The 25090-nt window shown below is 46.2% G+C and overlaps 1 long non-coding RNA gene across 1 annotated transcript in view; it reads left to right on the top strand.

Moving 5' to 3' along the window:
* The first annotated feature begins 1893 nt into the window (after nucleotides 1–1893).
* LOC142924436 (uncharacterized) overlaps nucleotides 1894–25090 on the top strand; it is a 70651-nt gene continuing 47454 nt past the window's right edge. Inside the window, exons 1-2 of the long non-coding RNA XR_012941659.1 lie at nucleotides 1894–2372; nucleotides 17713–17816. This is a non-coding gene — a long non-coding RNA (uncharacterized LOC142924436). The remainder of the gene's footprint in view (nucleotides 2373–17712; nucleotides 17817–25090) is intronic.

The raw sequence follows: 25090 nt of genomic DNA on the forward strand, positions 1-25090 counted from the left end.
ATTGACCGCCAGTTGAGATGGATACGAGTTGAAGTGTCGAGTGTACTTTGTTTAACCGGGTGACAACTCCTCAAGGGACCAGGATGAGTCAAATTGGTAAGAGTGACACCCGGTCTGCTGCCAGTCGGAGCCGATGATTGTTTTCCGCTACGTGCAGATGATCTCAATTGAGTGATTTTGCCGTTGATTTTTTAAATTTGGCAAATGTGGGCCTTGGTGCCGGCACACAACGGCCTACTCTTGCAAATGACGCCATGGGATATTTAACCTGCACTCCGAAGCAGATGGCGTGGAGTGTTAACAGTGGCGAGATGTTAACTACCTCGCCTGGTATGTAGGAGGTCATGGGTTCGATCCCGACCCTGACGCCTGCTGTATATTTAGAGTTTGCATGTCTCTCCGTGGTTGCGTCGATTTTTCTCGTCCTCCGGGTTTTCCCTCCACATTTAGATTCCGCATGCGTTTAGAGTATTTGGCTGCTGTAAATTTCCACGTGATAAGCTACTTCGTTGAGCTGTCATGTATGGCAAGGTGGCTTCTGAAAAAGAGCTATATAGCTCAGTGGGCCTTACCTGGTCAAATAAAATTAGTTTAATAGATTTCAGTAGTTTGCATAGTTTAACCCATGCCTCAAGAGACGCATATTCCCTCTCTTCCTTTCTGTTCTCTTCATTAGCTCAGCTGCTTCTTAATTTGTCCTCCCTATGTAAAAAAATGTTCGTATTCATTCATCATGTACAACGCCTTGAATACCTTGTGGAAATGTGCTCTATACATGTACTTGTTCCCTTAAATGATATTTTCTATAGCGCCCGCAGTATTAATCAGGGCGACCTGCTGGAGTCGAACCGTGATCCTTTGCAACATTCCGCGAAGGCGCTACCGCTAGGCCGCATCACAGCCCTGAGTTGAGCAGAGGCTGTGCTTCGCTCGCGATAGCACACAGCTGTCATCGCAGGAGAGATTGCAGTTTGGGATGTGAATTCAGTCCACGCATTATCCTCATCATCATCGTTCACGTCATCATTCATTATCATCATTCGTCATCATTCATTATCACCCAAAAATCAACCTCCCCAGAAGGACCTCGGCAGCATCTTAATCATCATCTTTACCGCCAGCCCCATCATTATCATCATTGGCATCAATCTTCCTCATCATCAATACCAATCATCATCGGCAGCAGCAATCTATCAATATGCATCATGATCAATACATAAGTTCATTATCATCGTTCGTAATTTGTTAATCAAATGAGGTTGCCCCGTGTAAATAAATCCCACAGTAGTAATTTCAACGCTGGCCCCGTGTGCGTATGTGTGACTCATCAACATTACCTCCCGTGGTGACGATGTTGGCGAGTGCGATGGAGAACAAAATCTGATGTCCATAGGGGCATCTGGAAGACGTGGTGATGTTGATAAACGGCGTTATTATTAGATGTCCATCATCTTCCGTCAGATGTTACCTATCCTCGAGAGGCGTGACTTTTCTCTCCATCCCTCGTGTCCACACCTCCACAGGTGAGAAATCCGATTGACAACAACAACAACACTCTTGGCGCAGCCGTCGTGATATACTAATTATTTGGTAATGCTGCTGCTGCGTTGGCAGTGGTGCACAAGCACAATTACCCCACATTACTTGCAAGATCTAATACATTTATAGAGTCTATCAAGGTCAGCACTCCCAGTTTCTAAGTTGCACTCTTTTGGTGATCGGGCTTTGTTAGCGTGGCACCCAAGCAATGGAACGCATTGCCCCTTGAAATCAGGCAATCAGAGTCGGTAAATATATTGAACACGTAGGCTTTCGCGACCCATATTATTCATAATAAAGGTTTTTGGGTTAGATCGCGTTATTTATACATGTATCGTAACCCTCCACCACCCGACACGGCCAAACAGTAAAAATGTGTCACGTTTACAAAAGACAAATAGTTCACTACTTTAGCCCACCGGTGTGTTGAAGAGTGAATCAACATAATTTAAAATCCATTGAAATTGATAGAAATACAAATAACTTTAATGGCTCTGACAGCTACAGGCTCAGTGCGGCCTGGAAGCGTATTATTAAATAAAATATATACAGTATTACAATTACAATTCCTTATAGGGGAAACAAATACCAATGAATAACAATTGAATGATTACCAATCTATTATATAATTACAATATCCTCCCCCTCTCCGCTTCAAATCACTGCACCAGATTGAGTTAAAAGATGACGTCACCCTGCTGCTCTATTTAAGACCGGGAGCGAGTGGAGGGCCTTACCATTCTGGCAAATAGCCCGATGATGCTGGATGTAATGACCAGCGAAACGGCGTACTCAAAATTTTAAATTATGTTGATTCACTCTTCAACACACCGGTGAGTTAAAGTAGTGAACTATTTGTCTTTTGTAAACGTGACACATTTTTTACTGTTTGGCCGTGTCGGGTGGTGGAGGGGTATAACACATTTATAAATAACGCGATCTAACCCAAAAACCTTTATTATGAAATATATTGAAGTCTGTTTTGAAAACACCGTCTATTTAAAGTGGCCTTCCCTCTTTAGCTTGGTCGGTTGCCCTGCTTCTGTTTTTGTTTCCTGCTTTCCATGCATAGCGCATTGGGGTCCTAGGATGGAATTTTGCGTTATACATTAGAATTATTAACTAAAATATCAACACACTCGTCCATAACACTGCGTGACCCTCGAAGTAAAAATAAATATATATAATAGGCGATGTTTTGTACAATGGCCGTTCTTCATGGCACGAACAAGGACAAAGTGAATTTCATGAAGAAGGATCCTTGCCCAAAACGTCACCAATATTTGTTTCCCTTTTAAGGCTGCAGTGTGATTCACAAATGTATTGTGATATATAAGAAAAATGCATCGCAGAGCACACCACGACATTTCCACACAGATCACCTCCATCATATGCATAGCTCACCACCCCACAGCTCACCACCACCACCACACAGCTCACCACCACACATCTCGGCACCACACTCACATTTCACCGCCATTACATAACTCACCACCATCACACAGCTCACCACCATACACACATTTGATAACACACACTGCTCACGAAACACACCCACAGCTAACTACATACACAGCTCACCACCACACACAATGTGAATTGCCATGCGTCTGTGCAGAACAAATACAAACAGAATTTTCAAGGGTGACCTCTCTAACACCATCAGCCCTGGTGCGCTTGAGAACCGGCCAAGGAATTCTAAAGGGAGAGAGAGAGAGGGGAGGGGGAGCGTGGGGCAAAATTGGCGCTCATTTCTGTGTCTCCGCGCCCTCAGGTAATTGTTAACGGGGAGGCTACGGGGGCAGGAGAAAGCTCAGCTGGTACCAGACCAACACGCCCCAGTCCTGTGGTCATCTGGCCATCATCCCCCGTGGTTAATATGGGCGCCAAAATTGGAGAGTGCATCACACAGTGATCTGTTACGAAGAACGGTTATTGCGAGAAATGTAAGCCCAACGTATATATTTTTTCCCAGTGAGAGGTCGCTCCTCAGTCTGTAGATGCGCTCATTCTCATGTTTTTGCCCCTATAGTTTGGGAACTCCCTGTCTCGCAGTCATCCGTGCTGTTGACACCTTGTCCGTACTCAGAGACCTCCGAACGCTTCTTTCCTGCGCCTATGACTGAACGCCAACCCCCCCCCCCCCTCTCGATAAATTCGATATGCCCCGGGTGTGCCTGAACAGCGTCTTGAGATGCGTTGGCATTGAGATTCCACTTGAATACAAATTGTGTTTCGTTTAATTCATTGTGCCATTGTGTATGCGTGGTGCGCACCAACAGCTCGAACCGGAATGAGGTTTTACTTTACAACTCTATGGAGAGCTGTCCGTGAACGATGCGTCCCCAACACCACCACCACCACTAACATCCACACCTTAGTTTAACACGTAGTAGTTAGTTAATTTGTAGGGCTTTCGCGTACCAATATATCCATAATAACGTTTTTTGGGGGTTAGATTGCATAGATATAAATGCGTCGTTAAACCCGCCACCACCCGGCACAACCAACTAATAAGATTTGTCACGTAAACAAAACATGCCAATTAGTTTCTACTTAAGCACACCGGTGTATTGCAGAGTAAACCTACAACATTTACAATTCGATTCCGACCTTTCGCCGGTGATTACAACCATCTTCATCAGGCTATTAGTCAGAATTGTGAACCTTACTAATTGGCTGTGTCGGGTGGTGTTGGCTTTAACGACACGTTTATATTTATAAGATCTAACAAACAAAAAACCTTTAGTATCCACACCTCCCCACCCGCTAGTGGGCCTTCGCCCGTGTCAACCCCCAGGTGTGCCCCCCGCCCCCCTCCCTCTCCGCTCTCCCCCCTTTCCGTGCAGCAGAGAGAGAAGTAGATTCAAAGAGAGCGCATGCGTGGGGTTCAAGGCGGATCGCAGCGATCCTCATTGGTAGCAGTGATCCGCTGCGATGATTGTCTCATCATCGGAGGTTAAGTGTGGAGGCGGACGCAGTGGGGAGGTGGGGGCTAAGACAATTTTTGAGCAGAAAAGTGGGGTCCTCGGTTGCCATACCCACCCTGCATACGATCGGCACCTATCTTCCTCCGCTTGCTCTCTGTTTTGGGAATTGTGTGCGTCTCTGCGTGTGCGTTATTGAGTGGGGAGCGGTAGCGTAGCGGTTAGAAAGCTAACGCTACTAATCCGGTTACCGAGTTCGATTCCCGCTCACGGCCAATACCAGTGACGATTATCTGAACCGGTCCTGGGCCTCCCCTAGGTCGACTCAGTCTCAAATGAGTACCTGGTGTGGTGTGTAAACATCGCCACTGGGGAGACAAAGGCGACCGGGCGTGGTGCTGGCCACCCACCCCCTTGAGTGCCGTGCCGGCCTTCATAGGTTGCTACTCGCCAACAGCACTTGTCCCAACAGTCTCTTTAAGCTATACGGGGGATCTTTGTATTTTGTTATTGATGAAGATAGTGTAGTGGATAGCGAGCTGCGTTACGAACCCGGTGGCCCGAGTTCGATTCCCGCTCACGGCCAATAACACCAATAACGATTAGGTATAATCAGCCTAATGCCAGGCCAGACGTATTGCCTTCCTTCCAGTAGCAGCTTAAATCTGACAGTCCATTGTTGCATCTGTCATGGACACATTTCCATATCATCATCACTCCCAATAATAATTGGCACAGTTCTTAAATAATGCAATCTTACACTTAGGCTCAACAGATATCGTGAACTATTGAGCCTTAGATTTTAATCGGTGATCTGGTTGACTCAGCCCGTCATCTTCCCGGGATCGATCAAACCTGAAACGCTTTTTGTGGCTGTCCTACGAATAGATTCGACCCCGTCATAAGAATGTGGAATTTTCACCACTGGCTCAAGTCTGTAAAAGATGAGATGAGCGCACAGCCTCTATGCTTCAATTAAGCAATACATCTCTGACTTGTTGAATTGTCCTCTGGGCGGGTTTAATTTCCTTGGCCACGAGATGGCACTGTAGCCCTGGCTGCCGGTGACATGGAACTCTTCGCACAGGCCACGTGGCTTCTCAGTTCATAGCTTCATCAGACCTTGAATTTCTAAATTCACACCGGGATTTTCATTCGCAATAGAAGATATGTCAGCACTCAAATTGATGAGATATTTATTGGCATTCTCAATACATGTTTGTTATTAAGTGCGTTTATTTAGCAAAATGCATTTTTTGTTTTTTGTTCATGTGTACTGTTGCATTGGCAATGGGTGGGATAATACATTTTGAAAAGCATTCTTATTAACAAAAATTGTAATGAATTCTACTAAATTTAATAGAGAAAATGTGATCGAAAATATGTCCACAGTACAGACAAATTCCTTTGTCTGAATTTTTACTTTTTACAATTATTAAAACTTTTACTTCCAGGATACCTGCAAGCGATGACATGTCCCAATTTAAAATCAGAATCTTGATTTTAACGGTCGGAATTCGATGACATATGGAGCTCTTTAGCACAGATGTCCAGCTCTTTTTCATAAGGAATTTGGCCAAAAATGTCAATTGCATATTTTTCCCCAGCAAGAGGGTGAAGGATTGAACCTTCACTAATGTTCTGGACTGGCCCCTTTGTCACAGAAGATGCCTTGCGCAATTCTCTCACTGGGATGCTCAGCTAAAATGTGCAGCTGTTACATCCGCTATCGTAATCACGAGCGTTGAAAAGAAAATTATATTTTGGCCAACCGGTCTCTCTCAGCAAAAAAAAAAAACATGCGCACAACCTTTCCCGGTCTTAGAGGCCACATACAAGGCAATCGAGACGCACAATGTCTTGCGGCAGGGTAACTTGACATCGCAATTTGTATTGTGTTGCATTAATTTATTTCTTAATCACATGTGGGTCCTAAAGTTTACCCTTTCTTTTTATTGCCTTCGAGTTTTTTTCCATCTTCTCTCTGGAAAAAAAACAAACAAACAAAATCCCAGCTGAGGAGGAGCGAAGTCCACAGCGAATCCCCCTGAGGGCAGCAACAGCAGCAGCAGAATTAGCCTCTGCTCGTGTTTTCTCATGTGAGATATTTAATTGCCATTCCGTGTCAATATTATTTTTGGCCCACGGCAATGAATGGGTGCTTGGGGAGGCCCGGGGTTACAGAGTTTTGCGTGGTCACAATGTGACCGGCTCAGCCAAGGGAGAGGGCACTCACAGTATTTGTAAAGTCAACGCTGTGTGTTATCCAGTTATTCACGAATTTGCTATCAGCGAGTTTGGCTATCCGCGAATCGCATCACGATTGCATCGAGAGAGAGAGAGTGAGAAAGAAAGTGATGAAATACAGCGATGAGAGAGAATGTGATGCAAGAAAGTGATGAGATAAAGTGATGGGAGATACAGCGATGAGATAAGGTGATGAGGAAGAATGTGATGCGAGAAAGTGGTGGGATAAAGTGATGAAATAAAGTGATGATATTAAGTGTCGTGATTATTTTCATGTATTAATAGCTTTTTAATATTCGTATTTAACTTAATTAATTTAAATAAAATTGTTTCCTCGGCCAATATCATTATACACACATTTTTCTATTTACGAACATCTCCGGAACGTATCCCTCGCGAATAACGAATGAGTGAAAAAGTATTTGATCCCCTGCTGATTTTGTGCATTTGCCCACTGACAAAGAAATTATCAGTCTATAATTTTAATGGTAGGTTTATTTGAACAGTGAGAGAGAATAACAACAACAAAACCCAGAAAAACGCATGTCAAAAATGTTATAAATTAATTGGCATTTTAATGAGGGAAATAAGTATTTGACCCCTCTGCAAAACATGACTTAGTACTTGGTGGCAAAACCCTTGTTAGCAATCACAGAGATCAGACGTTTCTTGTAGTTGGCCACCAGGTTTGCACACATCTCAGGAGGGATTTTGTCCCACTCCTCTTTGCAGATCTTCTCCAAGTCATTAAGGTTTCGAGGCTGACGTTTGGCAATTCGAACCTTCAGCTCCCTCCACAGATTGTCTATGGGATTAATGTCTGGAGACTGGCTAGGCCACTCCAGGACCTTAATGTGCTTCTTCTTGAGCCACTCCTTTGTTGCCTTGGCCGTGTGTTTTGGGTCATTGTCATGCTAGAATACCCATCCAACGACCCATTTTTAATGCCCTGGCTGAGGGAAGGAGGTTCTCACACCAAGATTTGACGGTACATGGCCCCGTCCATCGTCCCTTTGATGCGGTGAAGTTGTCCTGTCCCCTAAAGCAGAAAAACACCCCCAAAGCATGTTTCCACCTTCATGTTTGACGGTGGGGATGGTGTTCTTGGGGTCATAGGCAGCATTCCTCCTCCTGCAAACACGGCGAGTTGAGTTGATGCCAAAGAGCTCCATTTTGGTCTCATCTGACCACAACACTTTCACCCAGTTGTCCTCTGAATCATTTGATGTTCATTGGCAAACTTCGGACGGGCATGTATATGTGCTTTCTTGAGCAGGGGGACCTTGCGGGCGCTGCAGGATTTTAGTCCTTCACGGCGTAGTGTGTTACCAATTGTTTTCTTGGTCACTATGGTCCCAGCTGCCTTGAGATCATTGACAACATCTTCCCGTGTAGTTCTGGGTTAATTCCTCACCGTTCTCATGATCATTGCAGCTTCACGAGGTGAGATCTTGCGTGGAGCCCCAGGCCGAGGGAGATTGACAATTATTTTGTGTCTCTTCCATTTGCGAATAATCGCACCAACTGTTGTCACCTTCTCACCAAGCTGCTTGTCAATGGTCTTGTAGCCCATTCCAGCCTTGTGTAGGTCTACAATCTTGTCCCTGACATCCTTGGAGAGCTCTTTGGTCTTGGCTATGGTTGGAGAGTTTGGAATCTGATTGATTGATTGCTTCTGTGGACAGGTGTCTTTTATACAGGTAACAAGCTGAGATTAGGAGCACTCCCTTTAAGAGTGTGCTCCTAATCTCAGCTCGTTACCTGTATAAAAGACACCTGGGAGCCAGAAATCTTTATGATTGAGAGGGGGTCAAATATTTATTTCCCTCATTAAAATGCAAATCAATTCATAACATTTTTGACATGCGTTTTCTGGATTATCTTGTTGTTATTCTGTCTCTCACTGTTCAAATAAACCTACCATTAAAATTATAGGCTGATAATTTCTTTGTCAGTGAGCAAACGTACAAAATCAGCAGGGGATCAAATACTTTTTTTCCCTCACTGTACAGGTAACGAGCTGAGATTAGGAGCACACTCTTAAAGGGAGTGGTCTTAATCTCAGCTTGTTACCTGTATAAAATACACCTGTCCACAGAAGCAATCAATCAGATTCCAAACTCTCCACCATGGCCAAGACCAAAGAGCTCTCCAAGGATGTCAGGGACAAGATTGTCGACCTACACAAGGCTGGAATGGGCTATAAGACCATTGACAAGCAGCTTGGTGAGAAGGTGACAACAGTTGGTGCGATTATTCGCAAATGGAAGAGACACAAAAGAACTGTCAATCTCCCTCGGCCTGGGGCTCCATGCAAGATCTCACCTCGTGGAGTTGCAATGATCATGAGAACGGTGAGGAATCAGCCCAGAACTACACGGGAGGATCTTGTCAATGATCTCAAGGCAGCTGGGACCATAGTGACCAAGAAAACAATTGGTAACACACTACGCCGTGAAGGACTGAAATCCTGCAGCGCCCGCAAGGTCCCCCTGCTCAAGAAAGCACATATACATGCCCGTCTGAGGTTTGCCAATGAACATCTGAATGATTCAGAGGACAACTGGGTGAAAGTGTTGTGGTCAGATGAGACCAAAATGGAGCTCTTTGGCATCAACTCAACTCGCCGTGTTTGGAGGAGGAGGAATGCTGCCTATTACCCCAAGAACACCATCCCCACCGTCAAACATGAAGGTGGAAACATTATGCTTTGGGGGTGTTTTACTGCTAAGGGGATAGGACAACTTCACCGCATCAAAGGGACGATGGACGGGGCCATGTACCGTCAAATCTTGGTGTGAGAACCTCCTTCCCTCAGCCAGGGCATTGAAAATGGGTCGTGGATGGGTATTCTAGCATGACAATGACCCAAAACACACGGCCAAGGCAACAAAGGAGTGGATCAAGAAGAAGCACATTAAGGTCCTGGAGTGGCCTAGCCAGTCTCCAGACCTTAATCCCATAGAAAATATGTGGAGGGAGCTGAAGGTTCGAGTTGCCAAACGTCAGCCTCGAAACCTTAATGACTTGGAGAAGATCTGCAAAGAGGAGTGAGACAAAATCCCTCCTGAGATGTGTGCAAACCTGGTGGCCAACTACAAGAAACGTCTGACCTCTGTGATTGCCAACAAGGGTTTTGCCACCAAGTACTAAGTCATGTTTTGCAGAGGGGTCAAATACTTATTTCCCTCATTAAAATGCAAATCAATTTATACAATTTTTGACATGCGTTTTTCTGGATTGTTTTGTTGTTATTCTATCTCAATGTTCAAATAAACATATCATTAAAATTATAGACTGATCATTTATTTGTCAGTGGGCAAACGTACAAAATCAGTAGGGGATCAAATACTTTTTTTCCCTCACTGTATGTACTGTACATGCATACTCTCCAAAGCAATGGAATCGCTAGTGGGAGGTAATAGAGGCAGAGGTAGACCGAGAAAAAGATTAACTGACGGTAGTGAAGGAAGAGGCACGAGAATGGAGAGGAGTTGGCACAGGGAGACATCAAACAACAGACGGGATATGATGATGATGATGGCGACGGTGGAGGACCGCCGCCGCTGCTGCTGTTGTCAGAAGTTCATGGGTCCATCGGCCTCCGTATATCGCGAATGGGCAGGAGGAGAAGATGTACACGCAGCACACGCGTCAGCGGTGGGAACGATGCATCCATTCTCCGAGCCCGTGACACGTGCATTGAATTGCACGTGTCGCAAACGACGTGTTTGGATTCGTAGGCTGTAACTTGTAATGGGGTTCACGTGACCCCTGCAAGCTGCGAGAGGCTACTGCTGCGACTTTTCAACGCCGCAAGCGTAAAACTAAAAGAGAGGAAAATCGGTTCCTGCTTCGAATTGCGCTCTCGCAATCTTGACAAATCATCGAATCACTACACGGAGTGATCGGTGTCAATTGCACGATGTTTCCGATATTTCAAAAATAATAATTGTTGTTTGTCCGAGTAACAATATAAGAGAGTGACGATATTCAAATTGAATGTCACAATTAGGAATGCTGATGGTGCGATCTGCCAGCTCAGTTTCAATCCATAACACATCGGTGAATCCTGTCGCCTTCTGTCAGCGAACCTTGAACACCCAACCATGCCCTCAAAATGCACCTAGCTTGGCACAAGCTCTGTGGTGATGTCACGGTCACTTCGTGGCTGTTGTCTTGTGCATATGTGTTGCAGTTTGTATCAAAGACAAAGATCCCCCGTATAGCCTAAACAGACTGTTGGGGCAAGTGCTGTTAGCAAGCGCCGATGAAGGCCGGCACGGCGCACGTTGGAGTGGGTGGCCAACATCACGCCCGATCGCCTTTGTCGAGCAAGTAGCGATGTTTACACACCGCTCCAGGTACTCATTTGAGGCTGAGTCGACCCAGGGGAGGCCCAGGACCGGTTCAAATATGAGTCATCGATGTTGGTCATGAGCGGGAATTGAACCCGGGTCGTCGGCCACGTAGCGCGGTGCATTAACCGCGCTGCGCTACCACTTCGATACACGGGAGATACAGACAGATGGGTGGGTGTACATTACTGCTGGCATATAGTCCCATCGGCGATGTTCGCCTTAATAGGCTGTCAGTGACAACCGTCAACAGTCTAATTCCATACTACACCTACGGACAGCGTGTGAGAGACGGTCCAGACCAACCTGAAATCATCCCAGACGTTTATAAATCGTTGTGGCGTGTCCATTGTCCTTTAGTTCGCGCGGCGTGCAGTGCGCCGCATCCAGCGAGCGGATTGACAAATGGCCGTACGTTTGCAATGTGACTTTATTAGGGTTGCCGACTCTGACTGAAGATTTTTTATGATTTGTAAAAAAAAAATTGTTTTAAAAAATATCCTCTCCTTAAAAGCTCCCGGATTCCTTTCAATAGTCGCCGAAAGATCGATGTCAATTCCGTTCGACTATTCCCGGGCCAATCCGGGCAGGTTGGCAACCGTAGAATGTATGGAGGTTATGGCAAAGGTCAACGAACATGCCAAAATCTCAGCGCGTGCCTCCACGTGCCTGGCTGGGTGTTTATTCCAGGCCGGCGTGGACTGCTCGGGAGATCACTGAAGCCAGCCGCGCTGCGGCGGAGGTAGCGCTCACATAGCAGGCATTCCACTCGCCCATTGCACAAATGCATTAATATTCGGCGTGGCGCTCAGACTGGCACACGCTGGCACGGCAACGACTTAAATCATTATATACGTCTTTGTTGTTCGGGTTATTTCTCTCTCTCTCGCGCGCGAGCTCAGCCACCGCTTGGCGAAATGACCTCTTGAACGTTTCGCACAATCACCTGCGTGGGCTCCACTCCCGGTAAGAGAAATCGACTCGCAATCAAAAGGTCCGCCAGTTCAATGCCCGGTCAGGCATTATCCCTTGTAGGGTTGCTAAAATTAATACTACTTCGTGAGCTACTAGCGGCGGTTATCTTATGAATACTCTGCACACATCCTCCTGCCGTAGCAACGTGGATTTCCCACCACTGGCTCAGGGCTGTCAGAGGAGATTAGCAAATGTCATTCCATTTGTGCTGTTGGTGTAATTTTGTTTCATGAATGTCCACTCGGAACGCTCACAGAGCAGCAGTTCACAATCCCATGTTAGAGATAGGCCCACATACGGAGATATCACAGAACTCCTTCTGAGATCTCCTCAATTGCCTTTCATCCACAGAAGCGGAGCTGCACTTTCCCGCACGCCTTGTATCAAATGCAGTGGCGGGTTAATGACAATGTTGGGATCAAATTATGATGTGGCCTGACCCAAAAGCAAATATGGATCATAGTATTGGCTTTGAAAAGCTGTTTTAAGTTAAAACGCAGTGCAACTGACATTTTAATATGTAATTCTCAGAGTTGGAATGTTTGCCAAATAAATTGGATAAACCAAATTGATTGTGATGGGGAAGGGGGGGAGAGTCAATTGTGACTATAGGTTCAGAGCGTGAACTCACCGCACTTGACAATCAGATTTAATTACGAGTGGCTGAAACCTGGACTCAAACCCAGAATCTGAGCGGTGCTGGCTCAGCACTCCGACTCCTGGGCCACCGAGCCGCCTCGTCTGGATGTGTTTCTAAAGCAGTAAGTACACGTGTTGCTCAGACGTGGGCCTAGCTATCAATGGAAATTAACAGGCGCTGTTAAGTGAGAGACTCTCGTTACGCGAGACTGTTGACGTTGTACATTCGTGGACTTAAACCAAGCTCTGTGATGTCATATGACACACAAGGCATGCTGGGAGGACGAATGTTATGGTCACAGTGGTGCCTTTTGCTGTCTATTTACCGTTTTATATTTGTTTACAGCCTGCAAGCATTCTACTGTCTGATGCGTTTCGTGTCATTTACAGAGAATATCGGAACTGGTTTATTGTTGATGATGGTTGGGGTTTTTTTTGGGTACCCTTTGCAAATTGTCCGACCGTGGGCAGTGCGGTCACCTTTGCTGTCACACAGCGGGAAGAAAATTGCAAATCAAACCTGGCTTCGACCGAGCTTTTCCCCTCTCTGCCCTCTCCACAATCTCGTTCGCAAACTTCTCCAAACATCATCTCCCTCACTCTCACTCCCATTTCTATTTGTACTCACAGCATCGACTTGACGAACAACTCCACGTTCACTCACTTCTCTCTCTCTCTCTGCACCACCCTCTCTAACGCCATCCCCTCTCCTCTCTACCTCTCTCGCGTCCATTCTCCCCTTCAACCTGGCCAGATATAAACAGCCGAAAATTCATATTGGCTACAGGGGTTCTCCACTTAGTCACACCGTTTCAACTTGAGCAATCAAGACAGTACCTTGTCACCAGAGGGAAGGGCAGCAAAAAATAAATATCCGTTGTTGTGCTGCACTACGCACCAGCGTCTATGCTACCCACCGTCACCAACCCACATTGGACCAATGCGTTGAAGTATGGTCAAACATCGCACATGATGTTGGGAAGCTCTCATCTAGCAGCAGATAAAAAAAGTGCTGAACGATTTATATGAGTTGTACCTCTTGTTGTCTGTTAACGATACTTGTGTTAAAATTAAGTTAATTGGGAAGTATTAAATTAAGACATCTTTTACATCTATAGATTGAAATCTCATTTCTTTAGAACTGATTTTTGCGTTGAGTCTGTTGCCCCTCCCCGTACCTCAATTCGCCACGGTTGGCTACGTACGGTAGTGCTAAAGAAGTTCCAACATACAGTACACGCATCTCCCTCCGTTCCTCTGCGAGTGGTGCGTGCGCTCTGGGTCAGTGTTGTTGTTGTTTTTTTGTGTGTGGGTGCAACTCCATGGCCTTCGTTGCCTTGCGCGTAGTTATCAAGACACGGCACTGATTGTTACGGCTCTTTGCTCGCTTGCGTTAATGGGGAATGATGCTCCGTGTGGTGGCTCGGTTAAAGCCAGCAGCACGCAACACCGCGTGCCCGGGGTGGCTAAATCTACGTAGGCTGCTTCTCGTTATGAAATGAAATAATAAACAGTCCAAAGGTCTGTTTTGTCGCACGACAAAAAAAAGGATAACCATTTAACATTTTAGTCCGTGAGCCTGAGGGTCTTTAATGTTTGTGCAGCCAGCGTTTGTTTACAATACTCGACATTAACCGAGAAACAATCACTCGCTTGGCTTTTCGCGGTTGTTGTTCCTGCTGCTGCTGTGCAGCGCTCCGATTAATTTTTCGTGTTGCACACAGTGCCGGATTATCCTCGTAGCAAGAGTAGCTACAAATGCTACGGGCCCCGCACTTTCAAGGGCCCCCTCGCTAAATACTTTCAAGCCATCAATTCTGGTTCAGTTGTTCTGCACTTGCTCTATTACTATAGTACTATACCGCCTTCAACTTTTATAAACGACTGGGTGTTTAAGGTTAGCGATTTGTCGTATTATCTGGCTGCATGATAAATGAAAAAAAATACAATTACTTTAATATGCAAGTTAAAAAAATTGTGGTTTAATATGTATTTATTTATTTAGGGCCCCTTTATAACATTTGCTACAGGCCCCGCACTAGCTTAATTTGGCACTGGTTGCACAGCTGTATGTTGCTTGGCGTGATGTCCGACGTTTCGCTCCACGTGCTTGGGAGCTTCTTCGGGAACTCGGTTCTTCGCTCCCGGCTTAGTGGAGCGAGGTGGGCGACAATAATGCCGAACATAACGCCATGCAAACCCCGGAGGGCACGCGCCGGAGAGCTGTTAACTGAGCCTTAAGACTTGTTTTTTTTCAGAAGGGTCCCGTGCATTATTGGATGATTTTCGACAAACTTCCCGAGACGGTGGACCCCCTTGTGTGTAAAGTCTCAAGAACCCGGGTGCTGCTTATGTCGCATTCCATGTTGTGAGCCTCGCTCTCAAAAGCCCTGCCATGTATTTGGTTATTTACGCAAGTCATGTTTGGAGTCATCGTCGTCATCATTATCAGCCATTATCTATTCACTGCTGAATGAAGGCCTCCCGCAAGCTGTTTTCATCTTCCATGGTCTCACGATGCGACAATCCCGAATAGTTCCTGCACACGAGCTGCTTCTATGGCTCCATCTCCTCCTTGCACTTCCTCTCCAGCAGCTACCCCCCCCCCCCCCATACTCTTTGGTTCTATTGGGTAAAGTCACGTAGGTGAAAATAAAATAACAAAAAATCACGACGTTTCGGCCACAACACAAGCGGCCTTCATCAGGTGAAGGGACGAGACTGTCTGGAGGACAGCGCTGGAGTGGAAGAAGCCACGCTTAGATCACGACCTTTAAGCTGTGTGAGAAGAAAAAGACCACGCGCCTTGACAAAGGAATTAGCATATAATTTAGCATTGAAATGGCTAATCGAAATAGCTAAGTTAAAGTATACACATCCGCAGAGGTACCCCCTGACAAAGGAGTTAGCATCGAATTTAGCATTGAAATAGCTGAGTGATTAGCTTGTAACTGGTCACAGAAATAGCTATGTTAAAGTTAGAGCATATACATTCACCGAGGCACCTAGTACAAATCAAACAGGAGAATTTACGAAACACAACCACGCTCAGACATAGGACCTGTGTGCGAGCAAACAAGGTGTTCTGACAAAGAAATTAGCATAAAAATTAGCATTTGATTGGTGGATTTTAGGAAAGAGGTGGTGTACGTGCCGGTGGACTCGCAGTTTGGCGCGGGGGGGGGGGGAGTTTACCTATTGATGGTGTGAAAAGGGGGAATTTATAAGAGCTGCGAAAGTTTGGGGTACCACTACTTGAAAAATATACTGTACCATTGAAATTAGTTTAATGTTTAGTTCGATTTAGAACATCTTTCCAATGGTTGCTTAATTTGAAACCATCCTCTCGCTTGAAATTGTGTCTGTGTTTGTAGATCTGAATTGCTTCATGAACAAATCTCTGATAAAAGCCCGTGGGTTTGCAAAGAACCTTGGTATCGGAGAAAATTATATCGTGATCCCCCACAGCGTTGTAACAGTGATCAGCCACGGCAGAAGAATTCGTTTTGCCGTGTTTCAAATCTGATTTGTGCTCGCGAATTCGGTCAGAGACATGTCGCTTTGTCTCACCGATGTAGCAATCACCGCAGGTACAACTCAATTTGTAAACCCCGGGGTACTGTAAATCAGGAATGACATCCTTCACGGATGGGATCAGATCACGAATTTTGTGTACTGTATTGAACAGGACCTGGATCTTGTGTTTGTTTAGAATTTTGGAAATCTTTTTAGTAACGCACTGCCTCACCCACCTCCCCCACTTTCTGCCACTCCTCCGCTGTCTTTGTGCATCAGTGGATGGACACACAGCTGTACATACATTCTGATTTCCCATTTTCTGTATTTCTCATCGCATCACCGAATTATTTTCATCGTCGCCTGTCCACCCGCAAGAGTGGAGTCGTCGCTGCCCTCCTCCAAACGGCGGCGTCTGGAAACCCGCCGAGGCTTTCCTGGGCAGATAACGAAATGTCATTATTTTTTAATCGCGTCATTCAGCCAACTGCTCAATTTAGACTCGGGTCCCGGGCAGGACATCTGCTGTCAAAGCCACTGCGATAGAGTCCTAATGACAGACGCGTCACGCTCAGAATAGAATGTGATTTCATTCCCCCGGCCAAACCTATTGCCTTTATCCGGGGTTATTAAACAGATGTTTCCACCACGTGAGGTCAACTCCACCCTGCCCCCACCCCACTAACTCAGCGAGCCGAGGCTGGACCACAATACGACAGCGTTCCATTATTGTCGGCAGAACAGGTGACTCGGAAAGGGAAATGTAATCAGCATTTTTCGCTGATTGATGCGTGGGATCCAGTTAGTGGCACAGCCGCGAGGTCGGAACGTACGGAAAGTGACAACATTAAGTGGCAGCAACCGAACATTGTGTGTGCCCGTTGCGTCTGCCGTGGCTATACCTGTGCTGCGCTATTGTCGCAAAATTAAACTGAGAGTTGCGGTAAAAGATAGCAATGACGACGATGATAATGGCGATACCGGTGAGGATAATGGTAAGAGCTGTGCATGAAAAAATTATTTTGAATGGAACTCTCGACTATATCTGGGTCTGAACAATCGCGAACAGATACAAAGATTCCCCGTATAGCCTTGATGGACTGGAGGGGCAAGTGCAGAGAGCGAGCACCTATGAAGGCCGGCACGGCACACGAGGAGGTAGTTGGCCAGCACCATGCCCTGCCGCATTTGTCTCTCCAGTGGCGATTTGTATACTCTTCAGCAGGTACTCATTTGAGGCTGAGTCGACCTCGGGGAGGCCCAGGACCGGTTCAGATAATCGTCACTGGTGCCGACCGTGAGAGGGAATCGAACTCGGGTCACCGGGTTCGTAGCGCAGTGCGCTAACTGCTGTACTACCGCTCCCCACAATCGCAAACACAAACCCTTTCACCAACATCGAGATGTCTAAGTTGCCTCTTGGCTGTGACGTTGTCAGGAAAAGGCAGTGCAGCGATATGATTCTTGTACCTATCTGCATGGAGCTTTGGGTGTTTCCCGCTTGTATGCAGGCTAGGATTTCTCTGGATTCTTCAGTTTCCTCCCACATGAAGCCAAGCAACAGGATTTGGCCAAACATTGCAATGCGGGGACACTCCTGAAAAGTAATCATGAGGTGAGTTTTTTTTCCCCTGTCCGAACACATTATTCTATTATTATGATTGTGATTGGACGTCGGAGTGTTTATACACTGGCTACCCATTGTCCTATGAACACCCAGCGATCTGGGTTCACTTTCCGTCCACGGCTAAAGCAGTGTCGAGTGATTAGCGAACCGACCATGCTCCCAACCTCCATCATCAATGCACAATAACAAGCATGGTGAAGTATGGTCAAACAACCTCCATGACCGCCAGCGAGTGTGGGGAGACCTCCCAGCAGTTGATTGACAATAGAGTTATTTATATTATTATTATACATTTATACGTAGTTTTTTTTTGTATTTTGAGCCCTGGCAGAATGTGTAAGCGATCGGGACCCTCGCTTAAGTGCGTCGACTCATTCCACATCACCTCACCCGGGCTCCGAGCCTTGTCGCGGAGAGCGTGGAAACGCGCTCGGGCACACGCTCACAATTACACTCGCGTAGCCATCGTACACACTGTAGATGGACTGCATAAACAGAGCCGTCCCTAGGGTACGGTGATTCGGGGCGACCGCCCCGGGCCCCGCGATTTGGGGGGAGGAGGGGGGAGGGGTGGTCCCGCGCTTCACCGTCACGGTTTCAAGATGTAATAGTCCCGGTTTAGTGTGAAGGCGTCGGGTGGAGTTCACGAAGTGTGAGTTGTCCCACCCCCCGATATGACAGACTGTTGGGGCAAGTGCTGTGAGCGAGTATCATCACCTATGAAGGCCGTGGGCACGGTACCCGACGGGGTGGGTGGCCAGCACCACGCCCGGCCGCCTTTTTGTTTTTCCCCGTTGGCGATGTTTTTACGCACCGCACCGGGTACTCATTCGAGGCTGAGTCGACCTAGGGGAGGCCCAGGACCGCTTCAGATACAAATCATCTCCGGTGTTGGCCGGTTAGCGCGCTAACCACACATAGACACAACAGACACACACGCAGAGTCGCAGGGCCGTAATTAAATTTGCAGGATAAATCCTCGATAATGATCACAGTGGTTGGGGTGGGAGGAAGTTGGTGGGTGGCGGTGGTGGGGAGACGATGAGCGGCAGCTGTGTCCGCGCCGATTGACTCGTGCGAGGATGGCCTAGCGGTGACGGATGGTCGGGGTGTGGCATTGCCGATAAATTTTTTTCCTCTCTCTTCTCTCTCTCTTTTACCTCTCCCTGATCATTTGTGTAACAAAAAAAATACATATTTTTTGTTCCTGGGTAGTGTTATTTTCCAATTGCTTATGCCTCAAAAGAACGAACATGGCTATTATTCCGCACAGACTTTGCTTTGTGACCAGGACACAAAAGCAAACTTAATAATCCACTCCATTAATAACAGTGTGTAACAAATTTATTCTTTTTTTGTTCCTGGGTAATAAGTGTTATTTCCTAATTGCTTATGCCTCAAAAGAGTACAGAAAATGGCTATTTTCCCCCACAAACTTTCCTTCTGTGACCAGGACAGAAATGTACCTATTTTAAATGAGAAAACGTGGTGTGCATTTGTGTCATTCCATTCACATAAAGTCCTGGTCACAAAAGCAAAGTTTGTGGGGAATAATAGCCATTTTCTATACTTTTGAGGCATACGCAATTAGAAAATAATACTTACTACCCAGGAACAAAAATCGTGTTACATAGTAATTAATAATTCCACACGTGCTCGTCGTGCCTCGTTCACGACTGGAAACTGCATGGGAGGAGGATGCCTCGTCTCCCTCAGCCGAGCCCACGGAATCGTTTCTCGTGCGGGTAGTTGCAGGGATCACGTCTCGTTTGGGGGGCTCTTCAGTTGTAACCCTAAACCCGGTTCATCCCCGTAATGGGAGTAATAAAGTGATTCATTTTGCCCAATGAATTAAAAAAAGTGTTAAGCTGGCGCTTGAGTAATGAGACGACCAGGTGAGTCTTGTCGGGTGGATTCTGTAGTCGTGCGGCGGCCCCCTTCGTCTGCAAATCCCAGAAAGTCTCAGCAACTTGGAACGGTCACCCTCAAGACATCCGCTTGCAGGGAGACAGGCAGGTGCCCACAGGAGGCAGCTAAGTACAGCAAGTAGACTGCCGGAGTGTGTTTAGTCGAGGGTAGGGATCAGTGGCCCGGCGGTTAGGGCGCAGTGTGCTACAAACCTGATTTCGATTCCCAAGCCACGGCTAGAGTGGCCGGTGCAGTGTGTAAAAAAAAATCAGCACTCGGGAGTCAAAGGTCACCGGGCGTAGAGTTGGCCACACCACCACCTCTGTCATCGTGGCGGCCTGTATAGAGGTGCTTGCCAACAGCACTTGCCCTGTACGTATGCCAAGGCTATTTGAGGGATCTTTATCCTTGCAGTGTAGTATCGCATGCCCTCAAATGTGCGGCCTTACACTAGGCACTACAGATTACACGCTCATGAAGTAAACTTTCCTCAAAAAATAAAAAATGGTCTAAACATCCTATGCAGAATCCTCAGGAAAGGGAGTCGGTGAGACGTATTAACGGAGCACGAGTCGAGTGTAGCCCTGCTCACACAAGTAACGCGGAGGGACTCATCTCTGTTGACTGCCCTGGATCAAGTAGTACCTACTTTAACGACCCCACAGGTAATGATGAGTTGGATCAACCCCCCCCCGCCAACCGCAACGTCACATTTCTAGATGGAGTACAGTACATAATATAATCACGATTTCTATATATACATATTTTTGTGCGTTTTCACAAAAAGCAGCTCACATGAGGTCAGCCTGCGTGTTGCATCCGCCGTGCTCATAATCAATTAAGTTGGGCTGTGAGTTGGGGCGGGAGACAAGCAGGGGCGGTGGGGGAACGACGCGGGGGAGATGATCAGCTCAGCGCATCGCCCCTTAATGCAGCGGTTCCCAACCTTTTTGGCACCAGGGGCTGGTTTCATGGAAGACAATTTTTTTACGGACCGGGGGGCGGGGGGGGTTCATCATTGGGTCTTTCCCCATCTTCAAAGAAGCTCTCCAGCGACGTTTGTTTTTCACTCATTTTGTCTACTAGGGGTTAGAGCTTGTGGGCTTACCAACACTGTGACTGAGACAAGTGCGCAGTGCGGGAAAGAGGCGCGGACAGAAGTGGTGAATAATAAAATAATGGGTGCAGGCCACGCTCGGACTCTCCGCTCACCTCCTGCCGGTACCGGTCCGTGGCCCGGGCGTTGGGGACCCCGTTCCTTAATGGACTGCGCTGTGGACAGAACCTGGCGCGCCCTCAGCAGCAACCGCACGGAAGGTTTTCTCTGATGCCTGCTGTGAGCCGAGTGAGAAACGATGCCATGAACGAAACGTGTCGGAAAAAAACCAACAGCAACCGAAAAAACTTGATTTGAAGCTTTCGTGACTGCAGGAATTACTCTTTGGTTCTTTCGGTAAAGTCACGTAGAAAGAAAATAAATTATATAATAGAGTACGACGTTTCGATTGCAACACAAGCAACCGTCATCAGGTAGAACTAAAATTGAGAGACAAAACACAGACACGGAGACACAAAGACAGACACACGCGGTTGCTTGTGTTGCAATCAAAACGTCGTACTCTATTATTTATTTTATTTTATTTTTACGTGACTTTACCGAAAGAATCAAAGAGCAACAACCGAAAAGTGCGCCACAGAAGCATTGAGAAGATGCGTGCTCTAAATCGCGTTGAGAGACAGAGGGAGAGGACGACGTTGATTAGAGAAGACACGCAGGTGAAGTTACAGTCAAACAACCCAGCATGGAGGGGGCCTTCTTTCAGCAGCGAATTAACAAAAGGCTGCACGTTATTTTTAACATCGTTCAAACTGTGAAGAGAAGCAAATGGGCTTGGGCAGGAGACATCGGGAGGAGGGATGACAGCCGACGGTCAAGAATAATAATTGGAGTGACAGCTAAGGAGTGGATCGTATCCGAGAGCATGTCGGCTGCGAATATGGTGCGAAAAACTCGGATCGTGTGCAGGTGCTGGATGGCTTGTTACGTCGCAGGATTGTGAGAGGTGGTCGTGGCTTGGGAGAGGCCTTCATCCAGCAGTGGATTGTCCATGGCGTTAGACAGTGGTTCTTCTTAACCTGCGGTGCACGCACCCCCTGGGGGTGCAAAATGCCCTTTCTGAGGGGGTCCGAGACATGGCCAGATCATTTAGAAGGTAAATCTACCCAACACAAATTAAGCACGGGCACGTGAGTTCAACTGCTTTCTTTCATCAAACCCTCTATGTATTTATTAGCATTATACATTTTTTTTTACGATTGAGAACCAAAGGGGTGCATGTCTGGAGTAAAGGTTAAGAACCCCTGGCGTAAGATGATGATGAATGTTATTATGGGTTGGATTGGACCACGGAGCAACTGAACTGCCGCGGTTGGGGTTGTTGTTGTTTAAGTCGGGTTCTGTCCCACCGTGTTGCAAAGTGACCCACAACTGCGTCAACAGCAAAAAAAGCGCCGCCGTTTGAACCTCAGCCAGCGCGATAAACTCCCAGTGTTGAAGCACTCGTCCATCAGTGCTGCATCAGTGTTCTCGGCTCGATAAAGCTGTCAAACATTAAGTTTTGGGTGCCCTCCGTGCGCGCTCATGCGATGTGAACACGCTCACATGCAGCGTGCATGGGGAGCAGTCAAAAGGAGTTCGGAGAATGGGCAACATCATTTTAAAAGTGACAAATATATTACAGCTTACATGTAAAATCCCATTTTTATTGTCTAATCGTATACTATAAGAGAATGAGTACATTGATGTTATGGCCCGTAGATTTTGGTATATTGTTCCTGCAATATAAAGTTATGAGAGGCATATTCTTTGGTTCTTTCGGTAAAGTCACGCAGATAGAAAAAAAAGTAAAGTGAATAAAAAAGAATAATAATAAAAACAACTAATATACACTGTAGCCTAGTTCTTAATTGGAGTGATTGTACTGGCAGTCTATAATGTAGACTGTAGCCTGGTTATTAACCTGAGTGAGTGTACTGGCAGTCTATAATGTAGACTTATTCTTGGTTCTTTCGGTAATAAAATGAAAAAACATAAAAATATAAAAACCACGACGTTTCGATCACGACACAAGCGATCGTCTTCAGGAGGAAAGAAGGGGAAGGTCACCGAAGGCAACCGTTTTTAAAGGTTTCAAAAATTGGTGTGGCACAAGAGTTCCTGTGGTGCAACGAAGTGGGCGGGGCATATGTGCCCCGGGGTCAGAGAGCACCAATGTGAAGCACGGAACATGCAGTGCCACAGAACGTCTCCGTGTCAGAACGAAGTGGGCGGGGCATATGTGCCCTGGGGTAAGATCACAAGAAAGCGACACAAATCAAGTCATGACTTGACCTGTGCTCCCTTGACAAGAAAAAACACAAATAAAGTAAGGACCCAAAGTGGTTGATGACATCTTTCCAATGATCGCTGAGTGTATAACCATCCTCTCCGTTGAAATTGTGTCTGTGTCTGTTTCTATGGATGGCTTCATGAACGAATATTTGTTGATAGCCACTGGGCTTGCAAAGTACCATCGTCTTAGAGAAATCAATTTCGTGTCAGCCAGCCGCATTAAAATAATTATCAGCAACGGCAGAAGTATTGGTCATACCTTGTTTCAAATCTGACTTATGCTCATGAACACAGTCCGAGAAATATCGCTTAGTTTCCCCAATGCAACTGCTGCCACAGATACAGCTTAGTTTGTAGATGCCGGGAAATTGTTTGTCAAGAATCTTGTCCTTCACAAATGGGATCATTTGTGAAATGGGATAAAAACCAGGCTACAGTCTACATTATAGACTGCCAGGACGCTCACTCAGTTTAATAACTATTGCTACAGTCTACATTATAGACTGCTAATATGCTTACCAAGCTTAAAAAAACAGGCTACAGTCTACATTATAGACTGCCAGTACGCTCACTCAGTTTAATAACCATTGCTACAGTCTACATTATAGACTGCTAATATGCTTACCAAGCTTAAAAACCAGGCTACAGTCTACATTACAGTCTGCCAGTACACTCACCGAGGTTAAGAACCAGGCTACAGTCTACATTATAGATTGCCAGTACACTCACCAAACTTAATAACCAGGCTACAGTCTACATTATAGACTGCCAGTACACTCACTCTGATTAAGAACCAGGCTGCAGTCTAAATGAGTGTTTTTTTAATTTTAATTTTTTCACTTTATTTTTATTATTATTTTTCTATCTACGTGACTTTACCGAAAGAACCAAAGATTATGAATTCCTGCAGTCACGAAAGTTTTAAGTCACTATTTATGGGAGGTAGTGAAATCATTTGACAACCTATCAGTCATGGGTCAGACTGGGCTCTTAAGGGTCCTCTAGGAAAGCGACTCACACGGCAGTCTCTGACGGGGCCTCTAGACCAGTGGTTTCCAACCTGTGGTCTGAAGACCACAAGCGGTCCACAAATCCGTGGATACTGGTGCACATAACTAATTGACATTTGATTTATATTCACAAAACACCATATGATTTACTGCAAGGTGGTCCAAATCAAATCGTTGATGGTTGACAATGGTTCACAGATCCAAAAAGGTTGGGTACACCCTGCCTCAGACAATAGACTGCAGATCCGGCCTGTGATGAGGTCTCTGATGGGGCTTCTAAACAATAGACTGACAGACTCGTCTCTGATGAGGTCTCTAGACAAGACAGATAACAGACACACATTGCAGACGACAGACTTTTCTCAAGACGGCATTCGATAACCAACTCAAAAAAACCTAATGAAGTTCAAAGCAGTCTGATCTGAAATGTTATATCTTGTTGTTAAATTCGGTCATGAAATGTCTTAAGTCACCAATGAGGAGCTTTATTGGTCCAAATTAGATCAATACACTGGCACGTATAAGTAACGTCTTTGTAAACGCACGTAACAATCTTTCGGGTGGTGGAGGGTTAATGACAATAATTTTGGCGTAAAACTACCACGTAGACGATAGGCCTAAACCAACTCTGAATCAGATATTTATTTCTTCAGCTGCAACGGCAACAGCGTCACTTTAATACACAATACAGTGTGTTGCCTGTGCACGTGCTTGTACACATAAATGAAGATAATTGCACAAGGCAGTGTATTTATAGGGCCATGGAAAGAAAGAAAGAATAATTACATAATTTTTTTTAGAGCCCGGGGTCCTGGCACAATCCCATGGGAGGCATCAGCGGCCATTTTCCCCTTGGCCTGTCAGGGCGACATGATTTGGCGGTGCGATACCGCGACCACGTTATGCGCGGTAATCTCGGGGCGAGCCCTGGGTAAGGTCACGGGGGTGACGCA

The sequence above is a fragment of the Petromyzon marinus genome, chromosome 13 (genome assembly GCF_048934315.1).
Source record: "Petromyzon marinus isolate PM22_M1 ecotype Great Lakes invasive population chromosome 13, UKy_Petmar_22M1.pri1.0, whole genome shotgun sequence".
NCBI lineage: Eukaryota > Metazoa > Chordata > Hyperoartia > Petromyzontiformes > Petromyzontidae > Petromyzon > Petromyzon marinus.